This window comes from Candoia aspera, chromosome 3 (genome assembly GCF_035149785.1).
Source record: "Candoia aspera isolate rCanAsp1 chromosome 3, rCanAsp1.hap2, whole genome shotgun sequence".
NCBI classification, from domain to species: Eukaryota; Metazoa; Chordata; class Lepidosauria; order Squamata; family Boidae; genus Candoia; species Candoia aspera.
The window spans coordinates 42754281-42767812 of NC_086155.1; the positions used below are offsets into that span (position 1 = coordinate 42754281).

Sequence of the window (13532 nt, forward strand, 5' to 3'; positions counted from 1 at the left end):
GGGTGGTTGCATAAGCAATAACGAGGCATGGCCCTCTCAGAAGAGAGAAACTCCTTCTTTCTTTGAAAGAACAGGAGAAAGAAAGAAGCTAACCATTTTGAATTGCCTAAATATAATGTTCATATATGAAACAAGAAATACTTGTTGGGATTCTTGCGTGATCACACTAACCTTTTGCTTAATAAACCTTAATAATTTGAATTTAGAGAGACTTGTTCCTGAGATTTTATTGTTTATTGCTTATTGGTAGAAGGCTCTGATAGCAGTAAAAGAGGAAGATAACTCTATGTAATTTTGTCTCCTGATTTTCTCTATTGGGAATAGCTGTCCACAAAATTTAAAGGATGTTGTAGTAGCCCCTCCTGCATTGCAGATCCTACATTGGGTAGCATGATTTCAAAAATCTTCCAGCTGTATATTCTGTGAATACCAGATTTTGTGTTTATTTTTATTTAATTTATTTTACAATATTCCATATTTTCAGTGTTACAACTATTCAAAATCTAAGTTTTCCTATTTGTATTGCTTCAATGGTTGTTGAAGCAGTCTACTGAAAATGGACCAGAGATTGCAAACCAGGTCCTTATGTAAACAAAATAAGTTTTTCATTTTTAAAATTCACTTTGCAGTAGTCTTCAGTGACAGATTCAACAGGTTGTAAATTAGGCTTCTCTCTTCAATGAGTGTTGAGACAGATCATTGCAAAAATATACAGGTAGTCCTTGGTTAACAACAGCAATTGGGACTGGAATTACCATCACTAAGCTACTGGTTGTAAAGCTTGATGTCATGTGACCACACCACTTAGCAATGGCAATTTGGCAGTCCCAGTTGCCATCATTAAGCAAATCACCATAGGTCATTAAGGGAGGGTGTCACATGGTCGCCATTTGCACCTCCTGCCAGCTTCCCGATTGACTTTGCTTGTTGGAAGCCAGCAAAGAAGGTTGCAAATGACGACCACATGTTCACAGAATACTGCGGTGTTGAAATTACAAGCCAAGCACCGAGATCGCGATCACATGACCACAGTGATGCTGGAACAGCCAGAACTCCAAAGACTGGTCAAAAGTGCCACCCATTCAGTGCTGCCATGAGTTTGAACAAGAGGTCAGTAACCAAGGACCACTTCTAAAATAAAATTAGATTCTGGGTTCAATTCCTCTCTGTGTGTTAGTCTTTCAAGGTAGACCAGACTAGGAAACCAATGTCATGTAATTCAATACTACTATATTGTGGGACGCTGCAAATCTTGCAAGTCTGAATATACTTTCCCCCACCCTCCCTTTATCTTTGTGAGAACTAGGGAGGGGTCTTCTGAAATATTTACTCATGCTACATTCTTGCTCTGGACTCAGGCCTCTTTTATCTGACAGTTGTCTTGGTATTGGCTCTTCTTCCTGCCACTCAAGGTCATTTCCTCTGTCCTCTATGCTGTGTCATACATTTTCTTTGTATAGCGGGCTACAGTGTACATAATACTATGCCTCAATTTCATAGTGATATAAATGAATATTAGATCCTTAGTTCAGCACAATTTCCATTCGAATATACATATTGGAAGCATAAAACTAATTTTCAACCACAGTGAGTTGCAGAACACTTTTTATATTGTTAATATCCTATCTTAATTTCAAAGCTAATTACAAATTACAGGTAGTCCTCACTTAACTGCTGTTTGTTTAATGACAATTTGGAGATATGAGGGGGCTAAAAAAAGTTACTTATGACCCGTCCTGGAAGTTATGACCGTTGCATCACCCCTGTGGTCATGTGATCACAATTTTGGCACTTGGCAATCGGCTCACATTTACAACCATTTGCAGTGTCCATGGTCATGTGATCACAATTTGCAACCTTCCTAGCTGGTTTCCAACACAAAAAATCAATTGGAAACAACTGATTTGTTTTACGACTGTCATGATTTGCTTTACGCCATGTGACTCACTTTACAACTGCTGCAAGAATGGTTGTAAAATTGGGTCTGGTCACATGGTGCCTCACTTAGTGACCGCATCGCTTAGCAACCAAAATTCTGGTCCTATTGTGGTCTTTAAGGGAGGACTAGCTGTATTTCCCTGATATGCTAGAACAGCCTTTCTCAACTTTTTGACCCTGGAGGAACCCTTGAAATATTTTTCAGACCTCAAAGAACCCCTGCACATTCAGGCTCAAATATAGGCCACAAGTTACAAAACTATTATATTTGTTTCATGTGTAGGCCTGTATATATGCATTAATAGTGTTCTTAAACTAAAAATAAAGAATGGAACTTACCTCTTTAATGTGAAGTTGCCCAAATTTGAAATAACTTTTTAAATAAATCATGATCTCCCAGGGAACCCCTGGTGACCTTTCGCGGAACCCTGGTTGAGAAATCCTGCACTAGAAAATATCTAATATGGTCAACATTCAGTTTAAAAGACCTTGGTTTGGCAGATTTCAGATCCAGTGGACAAAATGTGTCTGTAAGCTATATGCTTCTACATATATGTAAAATCCCATTTCCTATTTAATACATACAGTATATAAAATATGAAAAATGCACATGTATAAAATTCCATTTCCATTTCACATGTGTGTAAAATATGTAAAATCTGCATGTATAAGATCCCATTCAGATTTAATGGACATTCTGCTTTAACAGACAAGCCTTCCCATTATTCTGTAAACTGAGAGTTTATTATTTCTATATCCTTAAAATAAATGTTAAAATTTCTTACCCCAATCTTAATTTGAAGCAAATTTAGGCAACCTCTTCTTCTATCTAGCAGAAGAGAACAATAATGTCAGGCAAACTTAATCAGATCCATTGGTAGAACTGCCTTGAATACAAGTTCTTTACTTATGCAACAGTAAAAACATATTTGAAATATCATTTTATTAGTAATTGTTTGATTAATTGTCCTTTATTATTTTCCAAAGAGAACTGCAAATAATTCTTTACACTGTGAATGAATTATTGAGCCAAAAGTTACATTCAGTCTTTTGCATGTAGGCTTGGAACATGTACACGCTTTTAGACAACCCTACAGCAGACAGACCAGAGAGAAGAACAGCTTTAGTTGCCAGACAGTTTGGAAGATACATTGATACTGCAGCCCTGAGTGAGACTCGTCTTGCCAATGAAGGTCAGCTGACTGAAATTAAAGGTGGATACACCTTTTTCTGGAGCGGTTGTGGCACTGACAAACATCGTGATGCTGGAGTTGGATTTGCTGTCAGGAGTCACCTTGTTTGGAAACTTGTTAATCTCCCCAAGGGTGTGAACAACCAGCTCATGATGCTGCAGCTTCCACTAGACAATAGAAATCAAGCCACCCTGATCAGCACTTATGCCCCCACAATGACCAACCCAGATGAGATGTAAGACAGGTTCTGTAAAGAACTAGGTGCCCAACTATCAGCAGTGAGCAGCATCAACAAGCTGATCTGGCTTGGTGACTTCAATGCAAGAATAGGGTGTGATTCTGCAGCCTGGCAGGGAGTCATTGGGAGACATGGAGTGGGCAAGTATAACAGTAATGGCACACTCTTACTGAAGACCTGTCAGCACATGACCTCCTCATCACCCGTACAATTTTCTACCTGCCTACCCCTATCAAGACTTCCTGAATGAACTCCTGCTCTAAGCATTGGCATCTTATTGACTGTGTCATTGTCAGGAGGAAATACAGGCAGGATGTCAGAGTGACCAAGGCCATGTGTGGTGCTGTTGGACAGATCACAGGCTCATTGTCTCCAAAATGAAGCTCTACATCAGACCCAAGAGGTGTACACAAGGAAGCAAGGCCATGAGAAGAATTAATGTGGCCAGGCTGAGGAACCCCAGCACTGCTTCAGCACTGGCTGAAGACTTAGCAACTAAGCTTGCTGACCTACATCTTGCTGGCTGTGCTGAGGATGACTAAGAATGCTTTAGGGATGTTGTCCATTCATCTGCATTGAAGATGCTAGGACCCTCTACTTGCAAGCAGCATGATTGGTTCAGTGAGAATGATGAGGAGATACAGGCTTTACTTCTCGAAAAGCATCACCTTCATTGTGTTTATCAGAACAACTTATCACCAGCTGCCAAGAAAAATGCCTTTACTTTACTTACTGAGTTTTTGCCTCAATGGTCGTTGCATAGTTGTCAGTTGCCCTACCTCTTGTAGACGTGTCAAAGGTCTCCCTGAAGTAGCTTGACATAGACATGAGCACCTGAGAAACACTGGCAAAAAACATTCTACCTGGCGTGGCCTCATCCGTAAGGGCTGTCAAGCTTATGAAGTAAGGCACATTGTGGAAGCACAACATAAGCTTGTGCAAGTCTAGAGCCATCAGTGCAAAAACTGTAATGTCTACACATGTTTGCCCAACATGTCCCAGGACATTCCATGCCCAAATTGGCCTAGCCAGTCATCCTCAGACACACCAGTTTTAACATGACTAATGGTGTTGAGGTCTTCATCAACAACAATGGACAAACAACAATGGTTGCATTTCAAAAGTGGATGCAACCAGGAAAGAGTAGAAGTGGGCATGGTCAGAATGAAAAATTCTGGATATACCTTCATATTCAATACATTAAAATGTGTGAATACATTTTCCCGTTATGGGACTTCCAATGAGGATTCATGGTGAATTAGATGCCTCCAAAGAAGTGGAGATGGCATTGCAGTGAGATCGCTGGCCAAATAGTGATTTCTGGCTGTTTAAGTCTCTCTGGTAAAAAGAGAGATCATGAGATCGCCCACTTGTACTCCAGAAGCTGCTTCTCGTGTGTAAACTGCAGGAACTCAGGTTTCTACAGTTAGCTCGGGTTGAGCAGCTGGGAGTCAAGGGATTTCTACAAAGCTCACAGCCACAATATAGCCTATATTATGGACACAAAGTTCTGCCAAGCCTCATTTCTTAATCACTTCTGGAAATAGCTTCTTAACTGCTTTTCAACTATTAACCTTTTGATCAACAAGTTTTATAATACTGGGTGAGTTTCCTTTAATCCTTAGCAAAAGAAGTTTTAAAGGTAAGTTTAAGAACATTTTAAAAATTTCTTTTTTCTTAATAAATAGCAAAATGGTGATTAGAACGTTGATTTTGGAAAGTTATAAACTTTTGGAAAGAAAATATGGTAAGATGGGAATTTGAACATTGGGACACTAGAGGAAACCTGAAAGAACTAAAGATTACAATTAAAGGAGAAGAACACTTAAATTTGACTTACACAGAATGGAGCAAATACCTTAACATTAGATGTATTGAAGGATATTTTTGAACAATGGACCCAGAAGTTAATCTTAAAAGTATTTGCCATTAGAGATAGACTGTGTTCAGATGTTAAGGAAGAGGAACAAATTTTACTGGATAATTCTGAGTCTGATCTGAATATGGATTTAAATATGATAAGCTACAAGAACAATAGGGGAAAAATATTACGCTGGATATACAAATGATGTTTTAATGATTAAAAGGGGTATACAAATGACAAAAAGAACAACTTGGATGACTTTCTTATATTGGATTTTCAGAAGAGACCTGTTAAACCTCTGGAGGAAGTGACAAAACATGAAGAGAAAATAAGCTCTAGGACAAGTGTGTCCAACCCACAGGCCGCATGTGGCCCTGAACAACTAGTAATGCGGCCCCAAAAAAGCATAAACCTTTTAACATTATTTTGCTATTTTTTTCATGACTTGATCACGCCATGCTCGAGTGCGGACTGTGTAGTTAGAAACAACAGAATGCTGTGTAGGGGAGGAGGCAGTGCAGTGCTAATGCTGCCTCTGCCTGCTACACACTTCAGCTTGTGGCGACTTGGCATTATATATAATATTTCAACCTACCTACACGTGTTCTGTGACAACAGGCTTTTATTGTTGCTATTATTAAGTAGACATGTAAGTTTTCTTATTTAACTTTGCTTTGTTTATTTGCCTACCTAATAATTTACGATGGGCTTGTTGTGTTACTTCTTAAAAAAGTATATTTATTCCTAAATATATGTATTCCAGCATGGCTTCAACATCGTTTCAACAGAAAACAGAACCCAAAACAGAAAATAAAAAAGGAAAATTGTGGATGAAGGAAGAGTATTCAATGAAAAATGGACAGATGAGTACTTTTTTGTCGAGACAAATACTAAGGCACTATGCTTAATTTGTAGGGAAAATGTGTCAGTTTTCAAAACTACAATTTGAAAAGGAAAAACATGCTGCCAAATTTCCATTATATGGAAAAACATGCTGCCAAATTTGAAGCGTATCAAGGAATTCGTCGTAAAGACAAATTAGCGGAACTGAAAAAAAGTCTGTCATCTCAATTTTTTTTAAAAAGTCACAATTCAAAAGGACTCTTACTATAAAAGCTAGTTATTTGGTAGCAAATCTGACTGCAAAAAAATCAAAACCATTGACTGATGGTGAGTTTATTAAGCAATGTATGGAAAGCGTGGCAGATATAATTTGTCCTGATAAAAAAGGCGATTTTTCTAAAATCAGTTTGTCTCGCCAGACTACAGCCAGGAGAACTGAAGAAATAGGAAAATCTGTCGAAAGAAGTTTGAAGAGTAAAGCTGCTAAATTCAAATTTTATGGTTTTGTGATGGATGAAAGTACTGATGCTACAGATATGGTTCAACTTGCCATTATTATTAGAGGTATTGATAAGGAATATAATGCCACTGAAGAAATGGCTTCTTTGGTGCCATTAAAAAGACACAACTAAATCGCTTGATTTGTATGAAGCAGTAGAAATAACATTAAAGTGATTTTCTTTAACCATTGTCAACATTTATGGTATATCTACTGATGGCACCCCGGCAATGGTTGGTAAAAGTGAGGGACTTACAAAATTGATAGCAGACGATGCAAGTGCCGCTGGCAACTCACGTTTGATGAAGTATCACTGCATTCTACATCAAGAAAATTTATGCGCGAAAGCTTTAAAAATGGATAATGTCATGCAAATTGTCATCAAAGCAGTGAATTTTATAAGGGCCAAGGGATTGAATCATTGCCAATTCCAGGAGTTCCTTAAAAGTATGGATGCTGATTATGGGGACATAATTTACTTTTCTGAAGTACGGTAGCTAAGTCAAGGTAAAATGCTGAAACAATTTTATGATTTGTGAAATGAAATCGTTTATGGAATCAAAAAGGAAATTTGTGCCAGAACTTGAAAATGAAAAATTTAGCATTTAGATTTAGCATTTTTGGTGGATTTGACCACTCATTTAAACGGGTTAAACATGCATCCTCAAGGTGAAAATCAACTTATCACTGCAACGTTTCAAACCATAACAGCATTTGAAATGAAACTTTAAAGTATGGCAAGCTGAAGTTATGGAAAACAATTTTATACGTTTCAATACATTGGCTAAACACAGTCCTGTGAACAGCGAGAAATATGCAGTCTTGCTTTTTGGTCTGATACAGGAATTTAGAACAAGTTTCAAGATTTCTGGAAAAATCATCAATATTTTGGTATATTTTTTACTCCATTTTCATCGACATAACTACATTACCTCCAAATTTTCAAATGGAATGCATAGAGTTGCAATCAGACATTCAACTCAAAGAAAAATTTGATTATGTCTCTTAACTGGACTTTTATAAGACCTATCTTCCCAGAGGAAAATATCCCTCATTTTACAATCACACCTTATTCATGACATCGCTTTTTGGAGCACGTACATTTGTGAACAACTATTTTCAAGGATGAAGCACACGAAGAGTAAAATCAGAATTAAAATTTCTGACAAGCACCTTGAGAACTCACTGAGAATTGCAACTACTTTCATTGAACCAGACACTGATGCATTAGTTTCACAAAAACAAGCTCAAATATCCCACTAGTTTTATCTTGCCCTCTTTTTTAAAATTTTATAATAAAAATATTTTTTAAAGTTTTATTACTTATATACATTAACTGTATTATATATTTTATGTGCGGCCCAAGAGAATTCCTCTTCACTCAATGTGGCCCAGGGAAGCCAAAAGGTTTTTTGTTTTTCCCACAAAAAAACCATGTTCTACGACATTATTTGAAGGGATTAAAGATTAAGATTAAGATTGTTAAAAGTAAATGGGAGAAATATAAAGTGGGTTTATTTGATCAAGGTTAAAATAGATATGTTGTTATTTCTGGTAACCCTTAATGGACTTTTGCTGACCTGGACTGAATGGTGAGGTTTTAAGGATTTGTTTATAGATAAGAGAGATCAGGCAAAGAGGTTGTTGTACTACAAGAGAAGGTGATACGTTGTTAAACTTGTTTATACTTGTTGTGATGGAAGGGGAAATCACTTCTTTATATTTTTCTTTTCTTCTTTGCTATATTCTCATTTTTTCTTTCTTTTCTATTTTCTCTTCCTATTTTTATTTTTATTTTTTCCTGCAATTTCTATTCTTTATCCTTTTATTTTTTTGTAATTTGTATTAGTTTTTATCTGTTTAATAAAATTATTATATTAAAAAATAAATTTTCCCGTGATAATGGCAGCCAAGATGCAGAAGGGCATCCACGTAGGGAACAAGGGGAAACAAATAATTGCATGTACATGACTAAGTCATCACAAATTCTGTGACTTATGTTAGACTTTAGGACACAAGTACATGAGGTCAGCATTTTTACAATATCAACATGCATGTGTATGTTGCATGGTTTTTTGCAGGCACCACTTCCTTATGACAATATGAATGTGCTTTACTCATGTGGTAGAAAACTCACCCAAATAAACACCTACAACTGGAGAGGATACCACAGTTGTTTCATTTTCTGAAGCTAGCAGGTTAACAGTGAGTCACTAGTCTCTTGCACCCAGATGAGCCAAGAGCAAGAATCCTGAGTTGCATAGGTCTTATATAGAATATTGATCAAAGATCATTTGAGCATGTGTATACAGTAGCAGAAGATCCCAAATACAGAAAAAAAAAGTTTTCTAACTGATAAAACTACAAGGTAACAGAAAAGGAAAGACAGATATTTTTCGAAGTGTGAAGCACTGCATACCATCTCATCGTCATGATCAGATTGCACCCTGGTCAGGTTTCAATTGATAGTCTCCTGGGACCTCCATAGGTCAGTAGAATCAATTCAGTTGGTTTGCCCAGGCACACCTAAAGACATAAAAGTATTAGAAACACCTAGAGCATCAGTGGAGAAAGACTAAAACCGAATCAAAGCAAACAAATCCATATGTACCTACGTTTTGGGCCTACACCGTGGCAATAAGGGAGGTAAAGTGTTCCTACTTCTCCCATATTATGTTGGGGAGCTGCCATCCAGCAGCCTTGTTTAGGATTGTCAGCACTGTTATGGGGAGGAGGCAGATGTGTGATCTTTCCCTGGGCTACTGTAATGAGCAGTACGAATAATCTTGAGGAACAGGAGGAAGAACTGCAACCAAGATAAAAGAAATTTGAGTCTGAGGCAGAAATGTAATTTGAGAAAGCAGGTCAGACTTGATCCTCCCTAGTTCTCACTACGAGAAAGGGAAGGAGGGGGGAAGCGTATTCAGACTTAACAAGATTCTGTTACTATAACCTTATAATAAAACTAGTATTAGCATTCATAACTTTGTTTCTTAGTCTGATCTACCTTGAAGGGGAAACATCTACTATGAATAATTTGCAGCACGCTTCACTTATAAAGTTGTTTGGTTTTGCTGCAGCCTTGATTCTGCATGGATGGTCTTTGGTGGTGACTAAGGCAGGGACTTACCCCGTTTTCTGGGACTACTGTAAGATGTTTACAGTATTTGGGGCTGCCTTTAAAACCTACTTGGAAACTACATTTAGTCCAAAATGCATCAGCCTGCATACTTTCTGGCTCTCCTGGTTGAAAGCATATAACAGCTGTTTTGCAGACCCCTCATTGATTGCCTATTGGTTTCTGCATGCATTTATGTTCTAGTTTCAACCTACGAAACCCTTTGTGGTTTGGCACCTGGATATCTGCAGGACCACCTATTCTAACCAATGCCAGCATGACCAATTAGATCAAACAGAAACTGTTACTGATCCCATATTTTTTAGAGGTTGGGGGTGCTGAGTCAAGAAGGTGCTGCTTTTCCTTGGCAACACCGGTGCTAAAGAACAGCCTCCAGTTTTGATCAGGCTAGTTCCCTCCTTATTGATGTGTCAGAAGCTTTTAAAAATGGAGTTGTTCCAAAAAGCCGCCTCCTGATTTTATCATGCCAATTTTATTTTCTATTTTTATTGTTTGTGTTTGTTTGTTTTTTAAATTTATATGCTGCCAAGCTCCCAATGACTCTGGGCAGTTTACAGAATTTTAAAAAACATTTAAAACAAGAAAACTTCAAAAAAAGATGGCAAAGATAACTAACCCAGATGGGGTGGGGGGAAGAAGAAAAGGGGGCTTCAGTCACACTTGTCAAAGGCTTGGACTAAGGGCCAGATGTTCAGGGCCCTTTGAAACACCAGTAGGTTGGGGCTGTTCAAATCTCAGGGGGAACCTCATTCCATAGGGCAGTTGCTGCTACAAAAAAGATGCACTTCTGGGTCCCAATAGATGACATTGTTTAATTGAAGGAACCCGGAACACACCAACTCTGCCCGAATGGATCAGCTGGGCAGATACTATGGGAGGCAGGTGGTCCCTCAAGTAACCAGGCCCTATGCCATGTAGGTCTTTATAGTAACAACCAGCACCTTGAATTGCACCTGGAAGCAAACTAGCAACCAGTGCAGCTCGTGAAGCAAAGACGTTAATATGGGCATTCCAAGGCATGCTCATCACTGCCCATGGTGCTGAATTCTGGACCAGTTGAAGCTTCCAGGTGGTCTTGTTTTACTGTTTTTATGGTTTTTATGTTTTTATGGTTGTTACTATTTTACTTGGTTCTTTTATAATCTCTGTAAGTCACTGAAAGTCTGGATTGTGGTAGGTTAGATATGTGAAAAAAAATAATAATAAAAAATAATGCAGTCCCATTCTTCAAAATGGAACATAACAGCTTTAATAGAGAGGAGGTGCCAAGGCTCTAACTGTTATTTTGACAAGCTGACCATGCACTTTACTGTGGAAAAAGGAAGAAAGAGATAAGGAAGCAGCATTATACATCCTTGAATCAACAGCCTCTGTTAAAGTCATAAATTCTTTAAGTATTTAAATAATTAACAGCATATTATAAAATTCCATACTTAAAAGAACTACCAGAGAGATGCAGCTGAAGGCATACAAGCAGTACTATGGTTGTATACAAAGCAATCCTAGAGAAACATACTGTAATCAATTAAAGCTAAAATCTTATTTCAGTTCTGCACACTCCAGCCCTTGAGTCAGGAGGAAACTATGTTGACAGAATACCCAGAGCTATGTTTACTATACCTCAGCATTTGGCTGCCCTTACCTAATTTAATGCAGGCTAATTTCAGGGCGGGAGCCAGTTTGGTGCAGTGCTTAAGGCGCCAGGCTAAAAACTGGGAGACCACGAGTTCTAGTCCTGCCTTAGGCACAAAGCCAGCTGGGTGACCTTGGGCCAGTCACACACACTCAGCCCTAGGAAGGAGGCAGTTCAGGGCAGAAGCCTGCCCTGCCAAATTCTTCCCTCTCACCCAGTATATATAGTGAGGTGGGGCTTCAGGGGTGGGCTCAAGCCCTAATTTGTACTTATTTGGCCTTAATTTTTGTTATTTGCGGTGTGCTTTTTCTGACAGGACTGTTAGTCTCCCAGGAACTCACTGGTCCTGTAAGAGAGAGAGAAGATCAGTGTAGCCATGTCAAACATTCAGGTGTCTGTCCAAATGATTAAGGAAATATCTTTATGCTATGACAAGCAGGCTGCAAAGAGGGGCCTCATGTTTTAAAAAAAAACCTTTGAATTTACATTTTTATTTCAAAGCAATATGGTACAGTAAATGTCTGGTCTAAAAATAAAGTATACAAATAATACATTAATTTTCATAACACTAATTTTGCAGCTAATAGACCTTTCAAGCAATTTTTAGGAAGAATTGTGTGATAAAGGGGGAGAGAATTTTAGGAGAGAGAATACTTGGGCAAAATAAAAGCATGAAAATAGAAGAAAAAGGGTTCTTGAAGATGGCTCCTGGCCACCTAACTTTTGTATAATCACACAGATTAAGATTCTACATATTTTTTTAAAAGGAACAAATTAGTACTTGTGTACTGCATAGCAATTTAATTTTTTCAGACTATAATTTGTGTTCATTTGGTAGTTTAGTTTACTACAAATCATGAGTTTAATGGGTTATCTCTTATATGCATTACCTGCCCATTGTAGAAATTAACAGTAACAAAATAAGTAAAACATAAAAGGAATAAATTGGTTCCTAAATAAAATATACCTCTGTAAATATAATGCAGACATTCACATAGACTGATATGTGTTAGCATACTCAAAAGTTTATAGTTCTTGATGAAGCTAATCTAGAATTGTTAAATTGTTTTATTGTATGTTGTGCAGCTAGGTATACTATCTCTTTCAATTTAAGCAGTAAAAGGGGCATTTATTTATTGCAAAATTTTATAAACTGCCCTGTTGTTCACAAACAATAAAACATGCAATAAAAATAACTCATTTGATTCCCTAAAAACTCATTCCAATTAAAAACGCTGCAATACAATTAGATTTTAAAATGTAAAAATCAAGTTAACAAAAATCCAGCAAAAGGAAAACTACTTAGGTCCCAAATGCCTGGTGCAAAAAAGCATATTACTGCCTTCCTAAAGATCATCAGAGGGGCCTGGCTGAACCACTGGGGGCAAGTTATTTTGTAAAAGTGGTGCAGCTACAGAAAAGGTATGCCTCTGGGCTCCCACCCCATCACTTCTCCTGAATCTCAGACCTGCTCCTTTAAGGGTTGCTCAGGTCCTTCCAGAGCCAATATAGGAGCTGAAATGGAGCCAAATGATTTATGCACGAACAGTGCTTCCATTGTTTTGGGATTCAGTTTTAGCTTGTTTGACCCATCCAGTCCCTCAAAAACTGGGGAAAGGCTCCTCTGCATCTCCAGTATGGCTTGCATGGAAATGAACTGGGTTATTACCAGCATACTGATACGGCGCCCTAAGTTGATGGATGAGCTCTCCCAATGGTTCTACACTGAGTTTAAATAAAATGGGAGAGATTGCTGAGTCCTGTGGCATCTCAAATTGTGGCCGTCATGGGCTCAACTGTTCAATCAAAGAGAATAGTTGTAGCTCAGGGTTGAACTGTGGAGTCCTTGGTGCTCTCTGAGCCTTGTTGTTTTCTTGCAGACATTTCATTGCCAGACTAGGCAACATCTTCTGTTTATAAACAGAGAGCAAGTCCCACTCAGTTTTGAAGATGTTGCCTAGTCTGGCAATGAAACGTCTGCAAGAAAACAAGTCTCAGAGAGCATCAAGGACTCCACAACTCAACTGTTCTTCATAACTCCAACCTGAAGTGCCCATTCAGGAAGGAAAGAAACCATCATAAAACAATGCTTGCCACCCCCAACCCTCATAGGTAGTCCATCGTAGTTCTGAATGCCACTAAGATGTCTAATAAGGCCAGGAAGGTTGAAATCCCTCCATCTGGG

The 13532-nt window shown here is 38.2% G+C and overlaps 1 long non-coding RNA gene across 2 annotated transcripts in view; it reads left to right on the forward strand.

The window, feature by feature from the left end:
- Positions 1–13532, forward strand: part of LOC134494837 (uncharacterized) — a 28594-nt gene that overhangs the window by 8092 nt on the left and 6970 nt on the right. The window lies entirely within an intron of this gene.